Here is a 25612-nt window from a genome sequence, read left to right as displayed (position 1 = left end):
TTTGTCATCTGTACTTCCTTAATAGAATTCTTCTTGATATCCTTTTTTGTTTTCCAGGCTAAAAGCTTTCCACTGGCCTCTCCATATTCAATACGTGCTAATGAGCTAGCTTGCCAACGTTTCCTCAACCTTTCATCTAATACCTGCTCCAGCTGTGATTTACAAGTTAACAAGTCTTTCTTATTGTTCTCTCCATCTGGCAGACTGGGATCTAATCCAACTTTTTCAAGGACCTTGATTCTTGCTTCAATCTGTAAAATGTGTGCCTTATATGCTGTATGTTTTGCAATCTGAAATGCTAATAGTCGCCCTCTCAAAAAGGCTTTATATGTGTCCCAGACGACCGGGAGTGTAGCTGTACCTAAATTAAGAGTAAAAAAACTTGTTTGATTCCTCAAGCAATTTATCTATTACTTCTTCTTCCAACAGAATGCTTCTATCTATAGGCCATCTCGTGACCAACTATGGACCTGACAATTTTAAGGTTAGAGTAAACGCTGAGTGATCAGAGATGTGGGCACCAAGATGTTTTATCTCCTCCACTTGCTGGCCTAAGTGTTCTGCGATTAGAAAAAGTCCAATCTAGATTTATGTCGTAATTTCTTATTGTGGAATGTAAATTATCTTTTTATGCCACTTTTTTGTCGCCAAATGTCTTTCCAACCGAACTGAGTGATCGCGTTAGATAGTACAGCCCTAGTTTTAGGGTTATGTGAGAACCTTACAGTAGGTGACTTATCCAACTGTGGATCAAGTACTAAATTAAAGTCTCCTGCAAGAATCACCGGATCCTCAAAATCAAAAAGTTCAACAAAAAGATCTTTAAGAGGAAGAGTATCATCCAGATTAGGGCCGTAGTATTCTACGATCGTAAATTTGTACGAATGTTGCTTTATTTTTGCTATAACCCATCTCTCCCCTTTTTATCAGACTTAGATTGTAGCAAAGTTATCTAAGAATTAGATTTAATTAATATAGCCACCCCCTTAGTGGCGGTATGTTGCGAGGTGGTTATCACCTGCTGGATCCATTTTTTATTCATAAAGATATCTCTTAATTCTTGTTCGGTGGAGTGGGTCTCTTGTAAAATAAAAATGTTTTCAGGTGCATCCTTTAAATATTGAATCCCCAGTCAGTCTTAGATATGGGTTTAATTCATCATTGTTCTTCAGCTCACTTCGCCACCCCAGTTCAGATTCAGCCATATGCAAATCAGTCTTGACCCTGTTCGTCATTGGAACAGTCCCACCTGAACTGCCAAGCCAGGTTTTCCTTGTCTGGAAACTAGCATCCTGGAACTCGTTTTGGGGTAACACCCCTCTGCAGCCAGGCTAGCTTGAATTCAGTGTCAAAGTAAGCAAGGGACCCACATCTGGGCATACCCTGCCAACTTAAGGCAAGCAAAGCAAACACAAGAAGATGTTGGACAGAGCGCTGAACCTTTTTAGACACTCAGCCCAGTCACTATTGGATCTGTCATTGGTCTTTAACTCACTTCACCACCCCAGTTCAGACCCAGCCATAAGCAAATCTGTCTTGGTCATGTTCCTCATGGGAACAGTCCAGCCCGAACTGCCAAGACAGGGCTTTGCTGGACTGGAAACAAGCATTCTCAATTTAACCCGGATGTATGACTAAATAACTACTGCCTAAACCACGACTTCCTGAACCACGGAAGCTAAACAACGAGCAATGCTAAACCACTACTTTTTTTGCAACGACTTCCTAAACCATGATAGTGCATTTACGGAATCCCCAGTATGCATTGTAAACCTGACGTTTATTTTTGATATTTTGTTGGAAAACGATGTCATCAGGGATGTCATTTGAGATGTCATCAGTGATGTCATGAGTGATGTCACTGACCATGTCATGACTGATGTAATATGTGACGTCATCAGCAGTGCATTGCGGGCGCGCAAGTTCGGAGGAATTTCAAAGGTTTTGTGTGAGAGAAATGTTCAGCTAACTATAACGTGTGAAACCTATGGTTTTTTCAATGAATTTGCATGTTTTTTTTAAATGCTAGTTCCTAACTATAACATGTGTGAAACCTATGGTTTTTTCAGTGAATTTCAAAGGTTTTGGAAATGATAATTTATAAATGTATTAATTATTATGTCTCTCTTTTTATACTAATTTCTTATATTTTTAATATAAATATTTATATTTATTTTATTTGTTTAGATTATATTTCATATTCTTATTATAAAATAATAACATTCTCCATACACTAGTAACATATTCATTCATTCATTTATGAACTACACATTCATTCTGACAAACTTTTACACACTAACATAGAAATATAGTTCTTTCTTTGACCAGTGAAGGTAGTACTAAAAATAACTGTTTTTTTTGTTTTGTATTTATTTTGTGTTTTCTCAACAAATTCCAAGCGGAACAAAAGAATGAAAAAAAAACAACTAATGTCGAGGACAGCAATGATCCTGCATCCTGCGTTTCATCAAGTCTATAGACTGTTAACCATAACACAAAAGTGTATCGCAATAAATGCATAGAACTTTAGCAAAGTCAGAATCAATATGTGGGTGTGGACTGCTTGCTGAAAATACTGCTGCCGCAGTTGATGTGCTTGGTGTAGCAGCAGGTGGGTTCTCGTGCAACCTCCGTCTTGCAGCTCGTGCGAAGTTCTTGGGGTGCAAGTTCTTCACGTGTCGCACCATATTTGCTGTGCCAAAGGACTAATTTTTACATGGATCACCCCTTGAAAGCGTTGTTTTGCAAATTTTACAGGTTACTTTTGGAGCATTAATCTTTTTTTGACCTCCTGGAAAAGTGAAAAACTTCCAAATTAGGGCTTCTTTCCTCTTCTTTGGACGTTCTTCAGGAATGAAATCTCCCTCTGAAGAACCACTGGAAGATGACTCCAATGCTCTTATTATTGTGATCTTCCTTCAATTTGAGAAGATTCTCAGAACAAATGCTTCTTCTTAGAAAGTCAAAGTCGAATAATTATAATGGGATGGAATTTTCAACAGTCGCAATAGGAAAAGTTATGAACCAATCAAATCTCTACTTTTAAAGTCACATGGCTTTGCGTACGCTTATGATGTGCTTGCGCAGCTCTTTCAATACGAGTACGCATGATGTTCTAGCGCAATTTGGGTAATTCTTTTTAAAAGTAATATATGACTATTACAAGTATTAAAAAAATTCATAGTTATCCCAAATGTCTGCCCTTAGTATGTACATTAAATACATACATGTTTTAAACCAAGTAGAAACATTGCCCCCTTTCGCGTACAGAACGCCGTACATGATGTCACATCAAAGCTTTAATGCGACGGGTAACGTCAAAGCATATTCGTACCGTATGCACGGGTACACGCTGAGTATGACAAGCAGTACAAACTATGGTTCGATCACCCTCTCAGTGACAAGAGGTGTGGTTCACTGGTTAGAGGCGGCAGACCCGGAAGCTCAGAACGGCCCGGGACCAGGGTTCGAATCTCGACGCGGCAGGGTCGTGAACCAGGGTCAGTGGACTCGACAATTCTCGCCTCGGTGCCTACTCTTACCAGGCATCACACTCGGCAACTCTGGGCATTAAGCTTGCCTCATCTCTACAACGGCCCCCCACAGACGCCGGGGATGCCTGATTTTACCTTGGAGATACCCAGAAGGGACCATCTCACAGGGAAAGCCAGGACGGGTTCCCCAGCGGTCTTCAGCACCGGGACGCTCACGGGCAGCTATGCGCTTTACAAGTCCAACACATTCACATTCAGTGACAAATCAGAGCTCAGGGCGCGCTAAGGAGAATGATTAGAAGTGCTGACTCATTGCAGACCCGATTCTGGGCCTGCCTCTTCGTACATTATAACACCGCCTCCATCTCTCTCTGTTATTAATTGTTAGTGCACACACTCATACTTGCACATGCGCGGTGCACGCCCGTCCACACTACCCACATGCCACCACCTAGCATGCTTGCAATCATTTAGTCTGGAAACCAATACATTACCCAACGGCATGTCCCCCAGGGCCATCATTCTTGCAGACCACGAAAACGCTACCAATGACGGCCCTGGGCTTGGTTTTGTCAGCCCCCACGGTTCCCATATAATGCGGGCACTGCCGTGAGCACGCTCTCTTTTGCCTGCCTCTGCTGCGGTGACAGACAGACTGTCAAAAACACCCCAGACTCAGCGAAACCACAGCCTTTAAAGAGACGACAAAAGATGACAGAAGCAAAGGTAAGAGAAGATGTCACAACATCAGCCTCCACTGTAAATTGTATATGCATAATGCTATTTTTGTATCCTTCATATGGCTTTCCTACCCCTCAATGGTTTTAAACTGTACTTACATAATTTAAATATTTCTTTATGAGTCACAAGGTCCTATACACCTCTAATCTTAAAAATTGTGCGTGCATACATTTCTGTGTCGTATTTCTGTACCGCGCCACGTGCTTAGGCCTCTATTATTATTAATTGTGCGTCCATGATAGTATTTTTTTTTCTGCGTCATGAGGCTGTCCCAGGCCTCCATTAACTTATTGATTTTCCTTTGTTTGCTGGAGCTGCAACAGTCTTAACTACGGAATATTAAGAACCCACATTAAAATTCACTTTTGATAGTAGTTACACAACTCAGTTTACGATGACTAATCAAAATGTCCTTTTGTTTCCTTTACCAAACATCGTTCAGAAGCAACCACGGCCTATCGAGCAACAGCAATGGAATTCTCTGCAACTTATTGAATATACTTTGACGTATAGAAGCAGAGTTCAAGTCGAATGGTGATCTCCGGTGGCCGCACTCTTTATACAAGCTAAGCACAGTAGCCTAGATCTACAAAGCCTTCATAGCAATGCATTAGAAATAAGTCGCCATAACGGGCATCAGTAACGCAGTAGGCATTTCCATATAGTCACCACTTGAACGCGGCACTATAACAACTGAAATATACCAGGTACACTGCACAAGTAAAACTGTAGTGTTAGCTTTATTTGTGAAACGAGAGAGGGCCGTATTATCAAGCCTGGGTGACAAAATTATCGCCACTTTATCGGCAGGAAAGTGCCGCTAAAGTGGCGATAATGGGTTTGATAATATGCTCTATGGAATTCCAATCAAAGCTCATGTTAGATGTGAAGGACATCAGACATGAACTTCGATTGGAATTCCATAGAGCATATTATCAAACCCATTATCGACACTTTCCTGCCGATAAAGTGGTGATAATTTTGTCGCCCAGGCTTGATATTATGGCCCAGAGTGCGTAGTGTACAGCAGCTTCTCTGTAAAATCTATAATTACCTCAGAGCAGTAACAACAGATAGGTTACAACAGTCTGACAAACAGAACCACAACCTTATTATGCCACTTTTGAGTCACTTTTAACATGGGTAAAGTGATGCAAGGAGCTAGTAAATCTACGTCTGACTTTTCAAGAAAAAATCTCAACTCCAGACTCTACGACACCGTTTTAATGTTGTTTTCTCTCTCTTTCTCTCTCACTCTCTGTGACATCATTTCTCTTTCTCTCTTAAACTTAGACACTGCTGTCTGCTTGGACGTGTAGAAAAATTGTTGAAATGAAGTTGTCAATCCAACTGGCTGAAGCGTTTGGCCGCAAGGTTTATACAATGGTAAGCACAGAGGCCTAGATCTACAAATCCTTCATAGGAATGCATTCGAAATAATTCGGCATAACGGGCGTTAGTAACGCAGTAAGCACTTCCATATAGACACCACTTGAACGCGGCACTATAACAAGTAAAATGTACCAGGTACACTGCACTCGTAAAACTGTAGTGTTAGCTTTATTTGTGAAACGAGAGAGGGCCATATTATCAAGCCTTGGCGACAAAATTATCCCCACTTTATCGGCAGCAAACGGCCGCTAAAGTGGCCATAATAGGTTTGATAATATGCTCTATTGAATTCCAATCGAAGCTCATGTTAGATGTGAAGGACATCTAACATGAGCTTCGATTGGAATTCCAATTGTGTAGCAGTTGTACTCTCTATGCAAGCGCAGCCTCGTTTCGAAGTCGAAGTTTTTCTCTTTTTCTTCAAGTTCAACAAACAAATCTTTCTTTATTTCAGGTATTAAATTTGGCACTTTGTTTTCCCGGGTCGTGTGTGTCATCCGCTGTTGTACTTTTGTAATGTATTAATATTCGTATTTTATCTACATTTATTTGGAACGTAGTGTCGAGGCGCCAAAAGTTGATGAGGTACTCCGTCCACCGCCATTTTAGTAGTTTTTCACCTTTGTTTTTATTATATCTGTTATTTTCATTTTATCGTCCTCCTATTTTCTTTATGATCGACAAGATTTCGAGGCACAGACACCACGGTGTTTGTCCTTAAACTCGGATGTTATCAGACTTGGTCACACATATACCTAAAAACTAATTTGAAGGATGTAAGTCCAGCCATTACAACGCGTGTTCGTCAACACAAAGACATTATTAGGATTACCGCCGCTTTTATCGGCAGGAAAACTGCAGATAAAGTGGCAATAAAAGGCTTGATAATAGGCCCTTGTGAATTCACATAACAGCCCAAGTTAACACCAGAACCTGGACTGCTATGGGAATTTCCAAGGCCCTATTATCAACCCCATTATCGCCGTTTTATCGGATTTTTTCCTGCCGATAAAAGCAGTGATAATGTATCGCCTTTTGTTGATAATATGTCACTTCATTTCATGTCCTGCAATCCATAGGGATATCTTAAAAAAACCCAGTCAACATTCTCAATAACAATATAAAAAATAGAAATAAAACATATCTTAAATGTTTTTTTCTAAGAGCAATTTCTTACGTAAATATAATGTCTCTCAAACAATCATGAAATAACAATACATTCTGAATAATTTTCTTACACTGTAAATAATGTTACTTACAAATAGATGCTGACAAAATACACAGGAAATGTCCTTAATGGTTTTGCACACTTTTCCTTACGGCCAAATAGTATGCATCAAGTCCTTTGTTTGGAAGTTGTTCAATAGTAATCCTGAACGTCCGCCTCCCAGCCTTCGGATCCAAAACCACTGACATCATCTACGGGTCCCCCAGGACTCATCCATCAGTCCGACGCTGTTCAACATCTACATGGCCTCCCTAACACAAGTAGCCCACCATCACAACTTCAACAACATCTCCTACAAAAAGAACACCCAGCTCGTCTTCTTCCTCACCAAGAAGCCACATACCACCAAAAGTAATCTGCACGACACAATGAAGGACGTCACCAACTACATAAAGAGCAGCACTGTAAACACAAACTGGCAGAAGATGAAGGTACTCATCCTCAGACCCACTCCATCAGCCTCAGACAACTCCTGCTACCTGACTACAGTGTGAAGAGTACCAACACCTACCAACCATGTGCACAACATACGATTCAACCTCAACTGCTCCCTCTCAAGTTCAAGTTCAAGTTCAGAAATTTGTATAGCGCACTACTCACCCAGAGAGTCTCAAGGCGCTTGGGGGGAGGAGGGGGGTACTCTCCATGTGTAAGCAAGTCTACACCGTGTCCACGTACTGCTACAACACTCTCCACATGCTCCACCACATTTACAAGTGGATCCTAACCAAAAGAAGAAGAACAGTGACACAGGCCCTCATCAGCAGCAGACTACACTGTGGTAAAACACTCTACACATCTAGCCAAACACCTACAACAACTACAACAAATCTAAAAGACCTCTATGTGACTGATCATCAATGTCCCCGGCTGCACCCACATCATCCACCACCTGATACACCTACACTGCATCAATATCAACAAAAGGATCACCTTCAAGCTCCTTACCCTCACTTACAAAATACTCTACAACACCAGACTAATGTACCTTAACAGCAGTAATCCTAAAGGCCAAATTTTGATCTTAAAATGTTGTCTTTAAAAATATTAGGTAAGAATTTGGTAACTCTTGGGGCAAACGTTGCATAAAAACTAATTGAGTATCATTACACTGTATCCAACCTTTCAGACATTTTAAATAAACAATGTATTGTCCAGATGTGGTAGAAGGTCCATCATGAAAAATAATAGCAACAGCTATACAAGTTCTTCCTGATATTGAACATTGACCAGCTACAAAAATTTTAAAGTTTTCAATTTTGTTCCATCAGTTCTACAATGTTGCAGCATTAAAATAACATACTGTCCATATCTTTGTATAAATATTGTTGATGACATTTCTGATTTACATTGGCTACACTCCATGTTTTGACTTGCTCCTCTAATTAGATTGTTAAAAGACACTGATTCACAGTCAGGTAAAGTCAAATATATGAATCTCTCAGTGTCTGTCAGTGCTACATGTAAACAAACAATTTTGACAGTCATGATGCCATTTATAAGAAAGGGCAAAAAGGTTTTCAGCATCTATACCTTCATCTTCGAGTACACCAAGCATAAATATTAAAAATTCCTCACAATCTTGCTGAATATTCTGCGTGAATTGACTAGAACCAGAACATATTTCCAAAACATTTCGAATATCAGAAACACTTTGTATTTTACTTTTATCACTAGTACATTTCTCATAAACAGAATTCAACAATGAACAGAATCTTTTGTCTCGATTTTCTACAATTTGCTGTTGGAAACTTTGAAGAAAAAAAGAACATTAACAACTACATTAGCATAGCAGTTGGCACCAGAACTATTTTCAAACCAATAACCAACATTCTCTTCAACACTGTCCTTTGTCTTTTTGCTTGGAGGCGCAACTTCATCTTGTTTTTTTTCTTTCTCTACAGTTTCAGAACAGATATTCTCAAATCTTCTTTTTCGACCTACCACACGCTTTTCAATCAATGGATATTGACCTAAATTGGGTGCATATTCTCTTCTTAACCTATTATACTCTTTCACACAGTTTGCATCTGCCGAAACCTTTGTCTCATCAAAATCAATCAAGTACAATCCAGATAAAGTTCTGACTCGAGACAAAGCAACATATGCCATCCCTTCTTTAAACACGGTACTTCCAATATTTACTAAAGCACAATCTACACTTAAACCTTGAGATTTATGAATGGTCACCGCATATGCCAAACAAACAGGAAACTGTTTTCTGCAGACATACACATCTTTTACAAGCAAAAAACGAGCTGCACAATGACTAACTTGTTGTACTTCAGCAATTTCATCAAATTTGATTTTCAAAAATTCAATGCCAGCTCTGTTTACATAATTAACAAAATCAACAATTTTACCCATTGCTCCATTTACGAAACCTTTTTGCACATTCAAGTTACGTCGCAAAATTACCCTACAATTTACACATGCATTCAAATTCTTTTCTAAACCAGCAGTTCAATTATTGATTTCTCTAAACAATCCAATTTCCTCTTCAAGTTTTCACTCAAAATAATACTGATTCCTTCATGTTCTATTTTATCAATTGCTTTCAATTTTATAATTTCTTCATTTTCCAACTTTAACATTTCTTCATTGAATATAGAACATTCACGCAGTGTTGGCATTAAGCAGATTACAGATTTGTTTTCTGCAATTCTCATGTACATTTTCTCTGGGACAATATTTGCATTTAGAAACAAATTGGAAAGTAATCGTGTCTGTAAATCTTGTTTGCCATGTTCGGTCAATTTTCCAATTCTTATATCTTGAAGAATAGTTCCATAATCAACATAATTTGCTTGTCGCATATTTGTAGTAAGTTCCTTTTTTTATTTTATTTATTTATTCGCAATTTTTTCTCCATTAATGGGTATAAAGCACAGCACATCATAAATTCAATCAAATAACAAATTATACACAAAACAAACAAAACAATTTACGTTACATACCGTGCTGTCTTAACCTTTTCTATTGTAGTATAGGTACATATTCACGGACCTTAGCAATAAGAGAATGCATTATTAAAAATGTAAATAATACAGCTAAACATCAGTATTCTCGTCCTTCCATCTTGTTATCGGTTCCCAAATTTTTAATCCCAACTTCCTCCCTTTGTTTCCTTTCCTAGCATATATTGCCTTTTCCAGACTATATATCCTAAGTACTCTGGCTAACCACTGCTGATATACCGGTGCCAGTGGGTCTAGCCAGGCTGTGCAATACTTAGTCTTAAGATTGCCATAGCCACAAAGACAAAGTACCCGCCTTCCCTCTGAATACCATCCGCAGTCACACCCAGTATTATTATTGACGGTGTTAGAGCAATCTGTATATCTAATGCCCTCCGTAAAAATGTCTCAACACCTGTCAAAAGCATAGAGAGGTGGGGACATGTTGCGAATATGTGCACACTATCAGCCTGCATACTCCCACATCTTGGACAATTAATACCCGTCAAGCCCCCCCATTGCGCAATTTTTGCCGGGGTACAGTATAGCAATGATTTATAATGCTGAGCCTGTAGTGCAGCACAGCACAAAATATTCTGACCCATCTCTAATGGAATTTTAAAACATTCTTTTCCAACCTCTAATTCATTTGCCCAGGTGTCCCCCCATTTCTCCAAATCATCTTGCTTGAATTCCATTAATTCGTGATAAAACCTCTTGATTGGGCAATCTACCCCTCCCTGTGCCACCTCCAATATAGAGTTTTTAGCAGAACCCGCGGGACCACCTCTTTTGTTTACCAAATAGCTTCTTACTTGTAAGTATTTAAAAAACTGTCTTGTGTCCACTCCATATTTTAGTTGGATCTCAGAAAATTGCATCATGCACTGCGTACCCATAATATCACCAACCTTTATAATTCCCTTTCTGCCCCATTCTTTGAAAACTGTATCTGCAAAAATATCTTGTGGAAAAACTGAATTACTGAGCATTCTCGTATATCTGTTATATTTCCCTAAGCCATATCGTTTGCAGAAAGCCTTCCAAATATTAGATGCTGAAATAATCGTTTTGAATCGCGTTCTCTTAAAGTAGCTCCAATCAATTTGTTTCAGTAACACATTTTCAGCCTCTTCTCCCAGCGCCAGGGCATATATTGCTAATGTTCCAAGGTCATTCTCCCCTTCCACCTCTGCGCCCCCTATCAATCCTGTCATATACTGCAGAGCAGCCGCCCAATAGTATAACTTTAAATCTGGTAATGCCCAACCACCTCTATCTCTTGGAAGTACCATAGATCGAAGTGCCCTTCTAGTTTTACCTTTAGACCAAATAAATCTATTATTCATAGACTCTAGATTCTTAAACCAAATATTTTTTTAAAACAGCGGGATTGCCCAAAATATATACAGAAATTTTAGGAGTACCAACATCTTTATGATATTAGTTCATCCTACTATGGATAAATGCAAATTGTGTATCCTGTCTAAGTCCCTTTTCACTTTATTAATTATAGGGGTTATATTTAATTCCACCAAATTATCTAGATCCGATGTAACTGTAATCCCTAAATATGTGCCCTTTTGTACTACCCTATAGTCCTGGCACACCACATTTTTGTTCTTAATAATTTGTGTCTTTGAGGTGTTTAGAGAATACCCTGAAACGCTGCTGAAATTCTGAGCCTCTAATTCCACATATGGAATAGCCTCCGTGGGGTTAGGTGTAAGGACCGCCACATCATCGGCATATGCAAGTATCTTACACTCTCCCCTGTGTGTAATTCATGGAGTAATGTTCTCATTTGTTGCCATTCTACGAATCAAAGGATCCAAATACATAGCGAACAGCAAGGGGGAGCACGGGCATCCCTGCCTTGTTCCCCGCTTGATTTGAATTGGCAAAGTTACTCCTGCATTTACCCTGATAGCTGCTACCGGGGCTCTATAAAGTGCTCTGATTGCCTTAACGAAGTCCTCCCCAAACCCTGCCCTTGTTAAAACACACCACAGATAATCCCAGGAGACCCGATCAAACGCCTTCTCAGCATCTAAAAGCATTGCCGCCATCGGGGCCCCTGTGACCTCCATGGTGTCAAATAAGGTAATCAACTTCTGCGTGTGGTGAGTGGTACCTCTCCCTGGTATACAACCATGTTTGTTACTACTAACTAATGTAGCTATAACCCTTGCAAATCTTATTGCCAACGCCTTTGAGTAGATCTTTGTATCGGCGTTCATTAACATTATTGGTCTATAGGATCCGGGCTCATTAGGTGGCTTGTAGTGTAGTTCCTATATTCCCAATAGGCTCTGCGCATTGGAATAATATATTCAACAGTGTAGACGTAGGACTGAGGTTATCTAGGTCTCTACTGACTATATTAGACTTAAGGTTTGCCAGCTAGTTCAGAGGTCACTAGAAACTTTCTCGAATAAACGAGGAGGAGTTTAACCTCCCTGGATAGACAAGAAGGGATTAACTTCTGACAACCATAAAACATGACAACTTTGCTCTCCCTGAATAAGAGTGTATCTCTAGAGTCGTGTGAAAACAATAGACAGCTATTTCACTCAGTCAAATGTGCCTACTTAGTTTCACCAGAATGCAGAGAAAAGAGAGACGGGCGTTTTCAATAAAAGGTGTTATTTATTGAGCAGTCTTCTTCCTCATACAAGAGAAATGAATTGCCACGATTGTAATGCTCATGCTAAAGTAAAGTGCGTACAGTAAAAGGAGGATTATAAAATAATACTGTAAAAGCTTTGATATGGTTTCTTAGCCATATGATACTTTAAAATAGATAATATATATACATACATATATACATTGACTAATCGTACTCAACTGGTGCTTCTAAATACGCCTACCCCGGTGTACCTGATCTAAGCATAATACGTGGGAGGGAGTAAGTAAGTAGCAGTTTAAGTTAAGTTTGTTTTGCCAAGAATCTGACTCAAGAATTCTCTGTAAGGGTTTAGTCAGTACCGTACCTGGGTAATAGAAAGCAGGAGGTCTTGTATCTCTTTCTCAGGACTCGATATTCCAGTAACCCGCGAAGGTATCTGGAAACACCGGAGCTGGATTTCTCGGCAGGAGAAAAGACAGCGTCTCTCTCAGTGCGTCAAGGAGGAGGGGCAGCGTCCGTGGGCTCTCGCAGCAGCTGGGCTCTCGGGCAAGTAGATAGCTGCTCTGCTCCAGAATCACCACCATGTGTTTGCTTAAGGCAGCGTTGGTATATTTATACCTGAAAGGTGCCTCGGTTTGACGTAAGGTTGGACATAAGACTCAATAAAGATGTCACTAAGAACTGGCCGTTCTTACAGTGCTTTACAGGAGTTCTAGGACGAAATCAAAACAAAAGCAAGGGGGATTTCTCAGGTTGCTGGAGGCTTGGTTTTGTTTAGAGAACTCGGTGTGCTTACTAGGGGGCCGGAGAAGTATGTTATGTTATGTTATGTTATGTTATGTTATATTTATTTTTGTATAGCGCACGGCTACTCAAAAAGAGTGTCCCGGCGCTTTAAGTAAGGAGGACTACAGCACAATAACATAACACAGTTAAAAGAAAGGGAGCAAAGAAAAAAAGGGCAGACCAAATTTATACAGCCTACTGGGTGAACAACCAGGTTTTGAGACCTTTTCTAAAAGCAAGTAGGCTGGTGGCTCCTTGCTTAATGTGACAGCATGTGCTACGACTGAATTATGGATATGATTATTATGCTGTTGTATGGACATTATTGATTATAACCGGACAAGGGCATAAAAATAGGAATATCAATTCAGGTTCCTAGATAAAACACTACAGGCTTCCCTTTTTTTAGTATAATAACTATCTCTGCCCCGGCCCAGGAATAGATACCCCCATCTGTGCTTGCTGTATTGTATTGATCAGATTTTTACCCAATACCTTCCAAAACATCTTAAAAAATTCTAATGGAATTTGATCTGGCCCCGCTGCCTTTCCAGAAGGGAGGCTCATCATAGCCTCTTTTATCTTCTCTGGTTCTAACAGCGTATCTAACGACTGTCGTTCTATCTCACCTAGAGTCACCAGGGGAATATTATGCAAGTATGCCGCTATTGTCCCAAGGTCCTTCCCTTGCTGCTCATCATATAAATCTGAATAAAATTGCCTAAATACCTCCCTGACCCCCTCAGTATCCGTTACTAAATTCCCTGACCTATCCCTAATTTCCCTTACCTCCCCTATCGCAGCCTTTTGCCTTGCCCTTACTGCTAGTGTACGTCCCACCATTTCACTAACCTCGTAACATTTTTCCCTATTTGCTGCGTATATCCTTGCAGCTTTTACTGCTATATCCTGCTCGGCATCCATTTTTGCTTTTGCTACTTTGTTAAGAGCCTGCTCCAATGCTCCACCCGCGGCAGCGCAATCACTCCGTTCCCCCTCCGCTTGTAACAACGCGTGGCTTAGTGCCAGGTTTCTCAACTGCTCCTGCTTTCGTTTATTACAATTATAGCTCAGAGTTTCCCCTCTTACTCCCGCCTTAAGGCTGTCCCAAACCATGCCAACTGCTGCACTCCCCCTATTTATCTCTAAAAAGCCTTCAATCCACTGTGTCATATGTTGGATATATTTCTCATCTTCAAAGAGTCCTCTCTCAAAGGTCCATACTCTTGCCCCACTGTTGGTTGCCACTAATGATAAACTTAAAATTAAGGGATTATGGTCAGAGATTATACGTGGTAGCCTCTCGATTTCAGATGTAGATAGGCAAACCCTGGAGATCAAGAAATAATCTCATCGCACACTCACCCTATGCGGTGCTGAATAATAAGTAAACCCCTATTCCCCTGGCTTCAGGCTGTCCCAGACATCTGTTAAGGCATTATTTCTTGCAAGATCACGAATTGCTCGGAGAACCCTCCTTTTCCTTCCTTGATGAGTAAAGCACGTTCCTACCCCCAAACCTAACCCATCAGCCCCATTGATATTGAAATCCCCTGCTAATACAATACGTGGGGCCCAAGTGGCTAACTCAAGATCCAGAAATTCGAAAATCTCCGGGTCATCCCCCATCGAACCATAGACTGAGCCCAGAGTAATCCATTCCCCACCAATTAGGCACTCTACGAGGGCCCACCTACCGCATGCATCCTCCAGTTTTTTTCCAGTCACAATGCGACACCCCTATTTCTAGTGCCTTTTCTCGAGGAGGCTAAGACCGTGAACCCCAACTGATCCAATAGTGCCACTTCTGTTACCATTATATGCGTCTCCTGAAGAAGCAGGAAATCAACCCTCATCTTCTTTTTATTAAATGGATACTTTTTGCCTCTTCTGTCTGTCGTTTAGTCCACAGACATTCCATGTCAAAATACGAATACCCATTAAAATACATCAGGCGTCTGACCTAGCCACTTAAGTCCACAAATTATTCTCAAAGAGTTCAAAAAGACGTGTGCATTCTTAACTTGTTTACTGCATGTACCCCTGTGTATTTTTTTGTGTTTCATGTGTTTTATCGCTGTGCTGTGCCCCGTACCCTCCCCCTTAAACCTCGCCCCCCCAATGGGTCCCACCCTGTCGTGCCCCCCCCTACAGGCAAATAGGTCCATCGGACCTATGTGTGACAGCTGTGGCCCCGGATTTGTCGCTCCCCCGTTCTCTCCCTATGCTAACTCCTTCTTCGTGAAAATGCTGTCTCCCTCCCACATGATGTTGCTGGCACACCATATTTCCTTCTCTACTTTGCTTACATCACCATCTATACATTTCTTAAATCTACTGCTGTGATTTTCTATTGCCTTGAGCCACCAACGCCAGCGCGTCTGGCCGTGCTCCATTTTCTTTTATCCACACCAGATATTCTCGAGCCTTTATCTCTGAATAAAATATCTTGAATTGCCCATTCCTGATAATTTTGTAAGTTCCTTATACTGAAAATATGACCAAATGTTTACATTGCCAATACTCCCCAAAGACTTTCTAGTATCTTCATGCACCAGTGTTTTAAACACTGGCTATCCTTTTACAGGAGTAAGTTGTAGAAGATGTCCAAAAACTATGACGTGTTTTCCCCCGAATAATAAGTCATACTCTGTTTTAAGAATTTGCTGCATTCTTAAATGCACAAAGGTAAGCATTAAATTTGAGACAATGCTTACCTCATCAATAATGAGAAGCTTCATTTTCTTCAACACTCTTGAAACTTCATAAGAAGCTTCTCCAGATAGCTTGTGGTATTGTAATTTGTAGTCATGCTGTACTGGTAGCATTAATAAACGATGTAAAGTAATTCCTTTAATATTGTGTGCCGCCAACCCAGTTGAAGCAGTGACAACACAAGACAATTGCGAATCAGTTCTTTTCTGTAGAAAACTTGTGATTACTTTAATTAAAAAACTTTTTCCTGTTCCAGCTTGTCCACTCACACACATACGGATAGGTTCAAATGATGAGCAAGAGCACTCTTTCTTCTCATGAAGAAATCCATGGTCAATCTGTTCTCTCACTTGCTCATATATTTCTTTCTGCTCAAGATTTAGTTGTTCTTCCAAGTTTCCTAAGTTTGTTAGATGTTCTTGACCTTGATACATTACTGTTTCCACCTCTTCCATAGCAGTTGCTGCTTCATTTAGAACAATTGGTTCTCCCAGTGGGTCCTGACTCAACGGAGCAGAAGTTTTACTGTCTTGAGAACTGTCTCTAGCAATCTCAGCTGCAATTGCAGCTTCTTGCTCAATTTCATCATTCAACATTTTGACATAATTAGCGAAAACAGGACATTCTATAGTATCTTTAGTTGCATTGAAGGAATCTTCATAGCTCTTAAAATCTCCAAGTAATTCCAATTCTGAACGCCATGGCTTGAAAAGCTGCAAAAGAGCTAAATAGTAAAATTCCCTTTTGTCAGGTATTTCGCAACTCAGTTTACGGTGATTAATCAAATGTCCCTTTCTTTGTTTCACCAGACATCCTTTAGAACCAATAACAGCATATATACAAAATATTAATGTTTTCGGTAATATTCCGTTTAAAAATATAGTTTTGCAGCACTTCATAGGGACAAATGTTCTCAAGATGATGACTTTTATTTGGATAATATGTATCCAACATATTTGTTTTCACAATATCAGTACTTTCTGGCTCTTTTTCAGCTAAATATTCAATTTCTTGTACAGATTTAAGAACTCGGTTTCGGGTTGCAGCAAGACCTAGACTCACCCAAATGATTCTTCTAGATTTGGAGCATAGACTTGCAGATGACAAGCGATCCGAGCATTCATACGCTCCAATTTCTCGATGAGATAACATCTTCAAACTGTAACTGTATAATTTCTTACTTGGACTCTTCTGATGGGAAATCTCTTCCCACATTTCCTTCAATTCTGTCTTTTCTGACTTTGTTATGTACGATGTCACATATCGAGCAACAGCAATGGAATTGTCTGCAACATATTGAATATCCATATTAGCATTCCACATAGGCAAAATGACTGAGTTATAGTCATTTATGTATTTTGACTGTTCATTTCTTCTTAAGTTGTAGGTATTTTTTGGAGACTTTCTTGTGATATCATGTCGCAAAGATGACATAAAACTGTTCACTCTTCCTTTCGATATTACAGGTCGAGGAAATGCAAAACGGCATTTGCTGTAGAATTTGTCCTTAGATTTGTACTTTCGACAACAGTATTTGCCACAACGATGGCTTTGGAATTGTAAGACTTGTTGTCTTAAGTCCTTATCTTGTGTACTTTCGGGTACTTCACATGTAGCATATTCTTCAATAAAAGACAACACAGTATCATCTGAGTCTGTTCCAAATTTGGGAGCATCTTTGATCCATAATAGCATATGCATGTGAGGAGCACCTCTCTCTTGATACTCCTTTCTCCAAAAGAAATCCGGAACCTCTCCAAGAGGAGGATTTTTTTTTATTGGTGATAAAAGACATCATAGCTTCGAATCTATGCTTGAAATACCTGCATACATTAATAGGATCCAAAGAGCACAATTCTCCATGTGTCTTGTGTTCGATATTTGGTATATTTGGATTTGCCTCTCGAAGAAATTGAAGTAAATCATCCCAAGCATATTCAGCACAGCTTAGAGTAAGGAACCATGTAGGAGTTCCTAAGTTCCTTAGCATACATTTAAGTTCTCCATGACGACGGTACCAATACTCATTAGTACCACGCTGACATGCCATCAGATTAATCAGCTGAGTTTCCAAAACATTATCTTTCTGCTGTACTTTATCCATAAATTCCTTTGCCGAAACATTTTGCAGATGTACACCTGTTTTCAATATGTGGTTTACTGCATAAGAAAGTCCAGACAAATCACTCTCAAACAAAAGATTAAACAAATATGGAATATATTGTTGAAATCTTGCATCTTCTGCATATAATCTTGATGTCCGGTATTCAGATGCAGGAATCTGCACAGGTCGTTCATCATATCGTCCTCCTTTTCCTGTAGGAAACGCACGAGGGAAACAACAAACTTCCAAGCTTTTTTCCCATATACTAATCGGACTTCCTTTTGCTTCTTTCATTTGAAATAACTCTATAGCATTCCCCATCATTTCTTTGGAATGCAATGGATGAACACTGTAATGTTCGTAGATTTCTTCAGTTCTGGACACATCCACTCTTTCAATTTGTCCAGATGGCAAGTCAGTATCTTCTTGTATAGTTATTTCTTCTTCTCCCACATAATATTGATTATTTTTTACCAGATACAACGTTGCCTTTTTCACTTTCCTAACATCCACTAATTCTTTCCAGATTTTCTCACTCTTAGTAGGAACGCCATTAACAAGAATAAATAAAGGTTCATCCTCTACATTTTCTACACCAATAATTTCAATATTTTTCTTTAAATCTAGAGGCAAATATACAATTCTTCCCTTTAATCCTCTTTGTAAATCAGAAGGAGGCAATTTTCCTGTCTTAGGCTGAAATGGAAGCACACATTGAATAAGAATAGACACATAGGTATTTAAATCCATCAGTTCAGAATGAGTATTTACCAACTCAAGATTATTATGCAGATCTCTAGCAGGCATTTGGTTCTCTTGTAATTTGTTATAACAATATTTACAAATACGCTGATCAGAACCCAATCAAAAAAATCTCTACCAACAAATAAGTTGCAAAATCCTTCCACTCATTATTATTTTCCTTTTCATCTTTTAAATACAGATCAACAGTCCTGGTCTGATTTTTATGATGAATTAGTCGACAACAGATACAAGAATAATTTGGCCTTTCACTTGAAATCACCTTAAACTGCATAATTTCTTGCTCAAAATTTTCTACACTGCACTGTCCTACATTCTCTTCCACATTTTCTTCTATTAATCTCTCACTTTCTGCGCTGTCTTCCTGAAGACCAAAGTAACTAATCTCAATTTCATCACAAACATTTGTTACATCTGATACAGATCCATGCAAAAGAGCACTGTTCAACTTTTTTAACATTAGTGCAGGACTTTTCGCGTAATGCAATGTTCTGACTAATTTCCTCATCTGAGTATTATGAACTGCTAACATCCTGAAATGGTGGAAAACACCTCGACATACTTTTTAAGAAACACAAGGCAGAGAATGACCTTGGAAACCAGTATTTTCTCTCACTCTGCAAGGGTCTAGTCCTTGTAACATCTTAATCTTTTGTTTAACACTTTTCTTGGTATAATTACGTAAGAAATTGCGTAAAAAATCAATAGATTCTTGCCGCACACTGCAAATACTACTACAATTCCAAGTGTACACTGGAGCTTTAGGACGTCTCCCTAAAACTTCACCAGCTAACACCACTTCTGCATTTCTAGGAACAATTTTCTCTTTCTCAATAGGACAACCATTTCTAACCTCATAAGCACGACCAGTAGTGTCAACTGAATGCAACAAATCATTACTCTGAAGATAACTTTCTTCATTAAAAAAAGGTTCAGAACTTGAACTATGCTTCCATTCACCAAAATAAACTCACAAAAATTACTTCTGATAATTAGTCTTCTCCACCTACTTTTGCCCTTCATTACATGGATTGGTTTATCCAGTGATCTAATTATATTGAATATTAAAATAAACAGTTTTCTTTTCAATTACAAAGCTTTCTCAACTACATTTTCTGTAGCTTTCTTCTTCTTATAAAATACTGTTTTTTGTATATACCTTAATTTCTTTCATTAAATTTGATACCAATCTATTATGAAACATTTTTTTCCTAATTTCCATGAATTGCTTTTTCTTCCTTGTACTATACACAGTTTTGTCTGCACTTGATTTTCCATTATGCTTTTCTTTATTAGTAGTTTTTTTTCGTTGCTGATACACTAAAGACATTTTTCTGTTTCTGAACACTACTCTTAGGGGGTCATTACGATGTCAGGCGGATTTCCTCCGCCAGGCTGGCGGTGGCCACCGCCAGCCTGGCGGAGGAAATCCGCCCGACATTCACTGCCCAATTCCCCCCCCGCCATATTTGGATGGCGGGGGGGACCACCGCAGTGTCAAACACCGCCCGCCTGTTTTCTGCCCCGGTAGCCTTGCGGCCCGGGCGGAAAATGAGTAACATGGTGGCAGTGTCTGTTAGACACCGCCCGCCATATTACTATGGGCATTTACAAATGCTTTTCCGTGGCGGCAATGCCGTCACGGAAAGGCATGCGGAGACTCCCTGCGGGCACCCTGGGAGTTGGGGGCTTGGGGGGTGCACATGGGGAGTACCTATGGTACCCCCCGCATTTCAAAGTGCAACATGGCAGGCACCGCGCGGTGCCTGTCTTGTTGTGCTTTGAAATGCATAACGTGCATTTTTATCATTGCGGCGGGCGGAGATTTCAGCTCCACCCGCCGCAATGGTAAATATACAGGATGCGCCCGCCTGTGTGGCGGACGCATCCTAATGCCAAAATCCGGACCCCCGTCCTGTAGGCGGGTGGTCCACATTACCGAAAGTGTGGCGGGCGGGCAAAGCCTGCCCGCCATCCTAATAAACCCCCTAATCTTTAGTTTTTTCCTCAGAAAAGTGCTCCTGCTCTCACCAGGACTTTCTTTCTGTTTGTTAAGACATCTATCTTCATGTAAATCTTCTTGGTGAATTCTCTTTAAATACACACTTTTCTTTCGTTGCTTTCTCTTTTGGTACTTCGTTGGCATGATGCAGTATTTTTAGTATCGATAAACACAACCTATAATAAAAAAATATATATAACATTACAGAAAAAATATATATAATATTCTATTATATTACTTACAAGAACAGAGGGAGGAGTATGAGGACAAACCTCGGAGTATAAAAATAAGAGGACTTACAAGAAAAGAACAAGGAGTATGAAGCAAGGAAAATTTAATAAAAAATGAGAGTATAAATAGACAGTACAATATAACGGAATATAGTAACAGCCGCGGCCCATGGAGGGAATTGTGATGGGGTAGGCAGGTGGAGCGGAGGAGGGGCAGGGTGAGGAGTGATAAACAACGGAATCTGGGGGTATATTACCAACAAGTAGCGATATTTATCGCTAAATAGGGTTAGCGACAATTTTTTTATCGCTGCCTATCGCTGGATAAGTTAGCGGAGAAAACATGCTATTAGCAACATTTTTCTCCATTGTGCTAAAATATCCAGCGATAGCGGTGAAATGCGTGAATATCGTTGAGAATACAGCGATATTCACGCATTAGAGACAAAATGGTCTTAGCCAGGTTATCCACCTGCCATTGAATAACATGGCTAAGAACTAGTGTGGGCAGGTGTTAGTATTTGGAGATATTCGCGGTTAGCGCAAATATTTCCAACGGTACACCTGCCTTGCTAATAGGCGATAGCGACGTTAGCGACTGCTTTCAGTCGCTAACTGGTTGGGTACGCCCACTTTGCATGTCATTAGCGATAAACATTGCTGACATGCAAAGCGGGCCCCAAACTGCTCGCTATCGCCTAAAAGCTGTCTCTAACATCAGTTAGCGACAGGTTGCTAATAGGGCTATAGAATTATCGCCGCTTAGCGGTCGAAAACGGACGCTAAATCGGTGATAATTGCCTATCGCCCCCTCTTGATGATATGCCCCCTGGATCATTGCAGGTAAGTAAACAATTAAATTAATAAAATGAATTTTGGGACATATTATCAACAAAAGGCGATAGATTATGGGCCAAATTATCAATAAAGGACGATACATTATCGCCGCTTTTATCGACAGGAAACTGCCGGTAAAGCAGTGATAATGCTCTCGATAATATATCCTTGTGAACTCCCATAGAAACCCAGGTTATGGTGTTAACCTGGGCTTCTATGGAAATTCACAAGGATATATTATCAAGACCATTATCGCCGCTTTAGTGGCAGTTTCCTGCCTGTAAAAGCGGCGATATTGTATCGCCCTTTACTGATAATATGGCACTGACGGTCATATTCTTAAGGACCAGTGTTAAAATTATCAACATTTTATGGACAGGAAACTGCTGATAAAACAGCGAAAATGGGCTTGATAACAGATTCTGGTAAATTGCTATAGAAGCCCAAGTCCTAGTGTTAACCTGGGCTGGTATGGGAATTCTCAAGAGCATATTATCAAGCTCATTATCGTCGCTTTATCGGCATTTTCCTGCCGATAAAAACGAAAATAATCCCTTAATGTACAGAGGCACAAAATGATATTAAAGAAAAAAACATAACAGCATGCATTGTAGCAAAACACATTTACTACTATGAAACGTTTAACAACGGATGAATATAGGAGCATATTATCAATACAGGCGATAACATTATCAACACTTTATTGGCAGTTTCCTGCCGATAAAGTGGCGATAATTGTATCGTCGAGTCTTGATAATATACCCCATAATTCGTTAATGTACAAAGATACACCGCACACACGCACTCGCATACAACTTATCAACTCACCATTCAAATTTAATTCTAGATTAAGAAGAATACCACTCACACAGTGGATATTCTTCTACAAAATCTCTGGAGTTCAGTGTTTGCAGCACAACCGTCAAATTTAACATTTTCACTCTCATTTTACGCATACATACATATAAATCACCAATTAAAATCCTGTTCACATTAATTCAAAAGAAAACACACATTTATATTGCTTTAACATTCCAAAAGCTTTCGAACTAATTGAATTTTCAAACCTTCCCCCGTTCCAGAATCTGCCAGTTACAATAGAAACACTTCAGGGAACACCTAACTCAGCACACAGGTGAAAAGTTCATCATACATTGTTGCAAATTAAAACAGCAAGTGTGCTAGACTGGAGAATATAACAGCTTATCTTATGTAACGTTCTTTTTTATCACTTTTACTTAACCAATAAAAACAAGGCTTTTAAAAAACAGAAACATGGAACCTAGTTTTCTGTAAAATGTTGTCAAACAACCAATCATTTATTTTCTTTTTTTGAAAACTCCGTGTTGTCCACCATTTTAGAAAAATCTTACTTTTGAAACTAGCAATTCATTTACAGACACCATCAGAGTGCATCCAGACCTCTCTTCAAAATGCTTACAGTGTGGATTGTGGGACACAGCTATATTTTCTGGAGTCAAAGGTACGCACAACAGAAAAGAAATCACAAGGACCTAGGTTTACCAAATGTAGACATTAAATGGATTGGACAGAGAGGATTAATGCCATTGGTGAAATTGATGCCATTGGTGAAATTGATGCCATTGGTGAAATCCTTTATGCATCTCCAACACCCTGTCCTCATAATTGTGCACTGTGGTGGCAATGACCTAGGCACTTTGACTGGGGTAGCTCTGGAAATGCTCATGAAGGACACCTTTGCCCAATTGATGACACTGTTCCCCAAAACTGTCTTTGTATATTCTAATATATGCCAAAGGCAGAGATGGAAGCGGTCCAACCACTATTGTCCACAGTTTGAAAAAGCTAGGAAACGTGAATAAATCTGTTACTGCCTTTCACCGAGACTACCGAATGGGGCCCATTTACAACAATAATCTGCGTTTCAATATGCATGGCATCTATAGGAGAGATAGTGTACATTTTACAGATGAGGGGAACAGAGTGTTCCTTATAAACCTAAGACTCTGCATCGGTACTTACTTGTAGGTACTAAGATCTCGTAATAAACACAACGGCTCTTTTTAGAGCCACACAACACATACACAAATACACTTCATAAATATCTAAAATTATTTTTAGTGTTCTTGCTTACGTACTCTTACGTGACGACTTTCAACATTACAGCTTTACGTCGTCCATACGTGGTTGGTACGCGTACAATAAATCTACTACCCCCTGAGCAACACTATAGGTTCAGAATGTTTCTTTCGTGCCCCCTTTCCTTATTTGTCAACTTTGCTTTACTGTTTCCTTCTGACTCGGCTGCCGTGACAAATAAGATGGCTTGCAGCACTTTCCGGTTTGGAGTATTGACAGCCAATCAGCATGCAGCTCCTGCTCATAATTGTACATATTTCTGTACGCGTATGCTGAGATTTTTCTTTAAAAAAAATAAAAAATAGAGCCTAAACATGCATGTACGACCCCCTAACCACTCGTGATCATCACCACAAAGCCATTAGCATGCATTTCGGGTCATATTATCAACAAAACGAGATGGATTATCGCCGCTTTATCGGCACTTTACTGCTGATAACAGCGGGGATAATGTGTCGCCTTTTGTTGATATCGCGTTTTGTTGATAATATGGCCCAAAATTTGTTTTATTAATGTAATTGTTTAGTTACCTGTAATCATGCATATTCCGTTGTTTATCACCCCTCACCCTGCCCCTCCCATGCCCGCCCTGCCTACCTCATCGCAAGTCCCTGCATGGGCCGTGGCTGAGACGCGGTTGCGATCTAGTCATTTACCACAGAGTTGTGGGGAAGTATTGGTGAGGCGCGTGCACACTAACGAGTGCGCACTTCACCGAAGACGTTTCGGAGTTCAGACCCGTTTTCAGTTGCTCTTTAGACATTCGTGAAGAGAAAGTGGAAATATTTCTGTGAGAGTTAAAGGACGTTGTTGGACAAGTTAGTGAGTAAGTAAACTTACCTGACATTATAGACAATATTGAATGTACTCTGTCGATGTATTTCCTCTAATTTAAAAGGAGAAACGATAAAATTCGCGTTAAGCAAGGTCTTAAGGGAAAAGAACACATTGAGTTAGGAATAGTAGAAAGACTTTTGAATTAAGAAGGAACATTAATGACAAACACAAGATATTGAAGGATTGACAGAATAGATAACAAGCAACTGCATGAAGAAAAGTTAGTAGAAGAACAGAAGGAAATGAATAATATAAAAATTAGACAATAAACTAAGAGGCCTAGGTTAATGAATGTTAGGTAATTATAGGTTAAAAGCAGTGAGAAAAATAAAGAACCGTAAGCTACAAGCTTGCAGACAAATACTAGAGGAGAGGCTAGTTCGAAATTGGAAGGGGTAGGTAATTAGTAGGGTTAGACTAAGTTATAGATGAGGAATAGAGATAGAGTTAACACATGAAGTATTCAAAAAGTAGTATGATAATGATGTCTACATATACACAGATACACAGTGTTGTTCAGGACAATGAATAGTATCTTTTCCATTATAGCAAAACACATTTACTATTTTGGTAAGGGTAAGGTGAATAGACATATTCTACATTTTTTAGTAGTGTATTTTAATATAACAGCCTGGGTCTTTTCCTATACTCATAAGGTGTGACTGCTTTCAAAATGTAAGGAAAGCTAAGAACAGGATATCCTTATAAGTAATTATAGTTGTATAATTTTGCAAAGGATAAAAAGCCTACTAATGGAATGTTATTAGATAATGGTAT

This window comes from Lissotriton helveticus, chromosome 2_1, assembly GCF_964261635.1.
Source record: "Lissotriton helveticus chromosome 2_1, aLisHel1.1, whole genome shotgun sequence".
NCBI lineage: Eukaryota > Metazoa > Chordata > Amphibia > Caudata > Salamandridae > Lissotriton > Lissotriton helveticus.
This window is presented reverse-complemented; position numbering follows the sequence as displayed.